Raw genomic sequence first — 4,622 nt, forward strand, 5'->3', positions numbered from 1 at the left:
TTGGTTGGTTGTTCATCTTGTGTGCTGTCTTTCATTGATTCTATTGTATTTCTTTGTATTTACTCTGAATGCCTGCGAGAAAATGAATTGCAGAGTTGTATATGGTGATATATCTGTACTTCGGTAATTTAGTTTGAATTTTACAGCAAGTATATAATTTAGGAATGGCGTGTACAGAAGCATCAGTAGACGTACGTACACAGCTTACACCCTGAGTTCATCAGTGACAACCAGGAAAGACTGGGTGACAACCGCGAAAAGAGTGGTGATGACTGGAGAGTCAGTGACAGCCTGGAGAGACAGCAACCGGGGCAGAATGGGCTGGCAACCCAATCTGTGTCCTCTGAGAGGAGGCCCTCACAAAAGCTACGATGAATCTAAGGAAAAGATACCCCCAGGGGTGCCTGAGAAGGGGGGAGGATGAGCACCTCAGTCGGATGGACACAATGACATCAGACCCAGGCAATGAACAAATGACGATGAGGAAGCAGTGTGCATGTGGCAAAATCTGCAAGAACGATCGTGGCTTGAGGATCCACCAAGCAAGGATGAAGTGTTTGGCGGGAGCAGAAGCAGCACAAAGCGCAGGTGTCCAACCTGGTGAGACGAAGGAGGGGCCAGGCCCGGAGTCACCCCATAGTGCCCGGAACCTCCAAGTGTTGCAAACTAATCCCTCCAACATCAAGTCTAACAGGAGGTGGATCAAATGGCCCGCAGCTAACACGACTTCACTGTGGAAGCAGTTTGATGAAGATGTCAACCAAATTTTGGAGGCAACGGCGAAGGGAGGGGTCGATAGGAAGCTACAAGCCATGACGACAATCATTGTCAGCATTGCAGCTGAACGGTTCGCAGAAGAGGAGAAGGAAGGCTCCAAAACACCTTACTCGAAGAACCAAAGAGCACTGAGGATCCACAACACCAGGCAGGGGTTGAAAGCGCTGAAGTCCCAATACAAGGAGGCAGGAGAAGAGGAGCGCATTGGCTTGGCCCAGCTGATGTGCATACTACGAAAGAAGATCAGGGTCCTCCGCCGGGCAGAGTGGCAGCAGGGGCGGCATCGTGAAAGGGCCCGAAAACGTGCTGCCTTTATCGCCAACCCCTTCAAGTTCACCAAGGAGTTGCTAGGGGAGAAGCGCAGTGGGAAACTGCCCTGTTCGCAGGAAGGCATAGACCAACATCTGAAGAAGATATATAATGATCCTGAAAGAGAGCAGGAGTTGGGAGAGTGCGACATCCTAATAGACCCACCTGAACCGGATGTGCAGTGCAACAGGTCAGAGCTGCAACTAAAGGAAGTCAGAGAGGTCGTCCGCAAAGCAAGGGCAAGCTCGGCTCCAGGACCAAGCAACACCTCGTACAAAGTGTACAAGAACTGCCCCAAATCCTGCTGCGTCTGTGGAAGATCCTGAGAATCTTCTGGAGAAGGGGGAAGATCCCAGAACAGTGGAGAGTGGCTGAAGGTGTGTGGATCCCGAAGGAGGAAAATGCCACCCAGATAGATCAGTTTCACATCATCTCCCTGCTGTGTGTCGAGGCGAAGATCTTCTTCAGTGCAGTTTCTAACCGGCTGTGCACCCACTCAGCAAAGAACACCTATATTGATACATCAGTCCAGAAGGGTGGCATTTCAGGGATGCCGGGCTGTCTGGAGCACATCGGTGTGGTGACACAGCTCATCAGGGAGACCAAAGAGAACAAGGGCAACCTGTCAGTGTTGTGGCTCGACCTGGCAAATGCATATGGCTCCATTCCGCACAAGCTGGCACAGCTCACACTGACCAATTATCACGTCCCCAGCAGAATCAGAGACCTTATCACTGAATATTACAACAACTTCAGGATGAGGGTCTCTTCAGGAGCAATTACATCAATCTGGCACTAGGTGGAGATCGGCATCATCACAGGGTGCATTGTCTCAGTGACACTGTTCTCCCTAGCCATGAACATGCTCACTAAGTCTGCTGAACCGGAGTGCAGAGGGCCCAGAACGAATTCTGCTCAACGGGCAACCACCTATCAGGGCATTCATGGATGACCTCACAGTCACCGCAGAATCAGTCCCAGGCTGCCGGTGAATTCTGCAGGGGCTCAGAAAGCTGGTGGAGTGGGCCTGGATGCGTTTCAAACCAGCCAAATCAAGATCTATAGTGCTGAGGAAAGGGAAGGTGGAGAACAAGTTCCAGTTCAGCATCGCAGGCACAGCCATCCCAACCATCACAGAAAAGCCAGTCAAAGTTTTTGACAGCTCTTTAAGGGACATGACATCCACATCCAGGTGACCTGCACTGAGTTGGATGGCTGGCTGAAATCTGTGGACAAGTCTGGCCTACCTGGGAAGTTTAAAGCCTGGGTGTATCAGCATGGCATTCTTCCCAGAATCCTGTGGCCCCTCCTCGTCTATGCAGTTCCAATCTTGACAGTCGAAACCTTAGAGAAGAGGGTTAGCAACCACCTCAGGAGATGGCTGGGGCTGCCAAAGAGCCTGAGCAGCATCGCAGTCTATGGACACCACAACAAACTGCAACTGCCCTTCAAATCCTTGGAGAAGTAATTCAAGGTAACAAGAGCCAGAGAAGTGCTACAGTATAGGGACTCAAGTGATCCGAAGGTGGCTAGAGCAGGGATCCAAGTGAGAACTGGCAGGAAGTGGAGGGCAGAGGAAGCTGTTCAGGAAGCAGAGGCAAGGCTCCTGGTGGGAGTGGTCACACGAGGCCGAGCTGGGCTAGGATCCTTTCCAACTCCCCAGATGGACACCAGAGGGAGGGAAAGGCCTCGTCTAGTTCAGGAGGAGGTGAGAACAGTAGTGGAGGAGACGAGAAGCTGCAAGGCAGTAGGAATGAAGCAACAGGGAGCTTGGACAAGATGGGAGAATGCAGCTGAGAGGAAAGTGACCTGGGGTGACCTTTGGAAAGCCGAACCACACCGCATCCAATTTCTCATCTAGGCAGTGTACGATGTGCTTCCAAGCCCATCAAACCTGCACACATGGGGCAAGGCAGAGTCATCTGCATGCCCACTGTGCTCCAAGTGAGGAACTCTGGAGCACATCCTCAGCAGCTGCGCAAGGGCACTTGGTGAGGGACGGTACAGGTGGAGGCATGATCAGGTCCGGAAGACCATCGCTGAAGCTGTCAGTGCAGGAGTTGAGTGGCGAAGCGGTCCCGACCCTCCAAGCAGACCATTGCCTTTGTCAGAGCTGGGGAGCAGCCAATACCTGCCAAAAGAATATCTGCAGGCATTCTGACCTCTGCAAGGGACTGGCAGCTGTTGGTGGACCTCGAACAGCAGCTGAAATTCCCCAACCATATCGCAGCCACCACCCTGCGACCAGACATTGTCCTAGTATCTGAGTCTACTAAGCAAGTGGTGCTGCTGGAGCTGACAGTCCCATGGGAAGATCGCTTAGAAGAGGCCTTTGAAAGGAAGCTCTCCTTGGTCAGCAACTGTCAGCAGGCTGGATGGAGAGCGAGGTGTCTCCCAGTGGAGGTTAGTTGTAGGGGATTCGTAGCCCATTCTTTAGTTAGAGCCTTCAGCATTTTGGGCATCGAGGGAGAGAGGAAGAGGAGAGCCATCCGCAGTACCACTGATGCAGCAGAGAGGGCCTCAAGATGGCTGTGGCTCAAAAGAGGGGAACCATAGAGTCATAAGTAGCTAGCCATCTGGACACAAGCTGGGGTCTGATCAGCCCCGGCTGGGTCATCTGGAGGAGGTTGTATGATGTTGAAAGACCCGAAACACCCGATGATTCCAGGAACATCACTGAAGATGTGTCCAGAGGCATCAGTAGATGTATGTACACAGCAGGAAAGGAGGCTCAGATTAAAACAGAACATAGAACATTACAGGCTCTTCGGCCCACAGTGTTGTAATAAATTTTTAACCTATTCTAAAATCAATCTACATCCTTCATATAAATTTGTGAATCAATTTAGTTTTGGAGGATGATAACCAAGCATCCAGTACCTTCTTGGGCAGCCTGTCAACACTCTGGGATGTAGATCGTCAGTTGCTTGTGATTTGCCATGTTTCAGGCTTATCACCTTCTCAAGTAGGTTTTACAAATTTTCATCCCATCATTTCCCACTAACTCGACAGGTGATAGGTAAGACCAGGTGAGGGAGAAGGTGGGTGGATGAGGGAGGATGATGAATTGAGAAGCTGAGAGGTGATAGGTGGAAGAGATAGAGGACCAGAAGATGGAACCTGATAGGAAAGGAGAGTGAACCATGGGAGAACGGGAAGAAGGAGGGGCACCAGATTCTGATAATGGGCAGGTAAGTAAAAGAAAGGATTGAGATGTTCACCAGAACAGGGAATGGAAAAATAAGGCAAGAGTTACCAGAAGTGAGAGAAATCGGTGTTCAGGCCATCAGTTTAGAGGCTACCCAGACAGAATTTGAGGTGTTGCTCCTCCAACCTGACAGTGACTTCATCAGGGCAGTGGAGGAGGCCATGGACTGACATATTGGAATGGGAAGTTGAATTGAAATGGGTGGCCACCAGAGATCCTGCTGTTAGCAGCAGATAGAACGAAAGTGCTCGACGAAGCGGTCCCCCAGTCTGCATCAGGTCTCAACAATGTAGAGGAGGCTGTACCAGGAGCACTGAGAAGAATGAGA

The sequence above is a fragment of the Mobula hypostoma genome, chromosome 9, assembly GCF_963921235.1.
Source record: "Mobula hypostoma chromosome 9, sMobHyp1.1, whole genome shotgun sequence".
NCBI lineage: Eukaryota > Metazoa > Chordata > Chondrichthyes > Myliobatiformes > Myliobatidae > Mobula > Mobula hypostoma.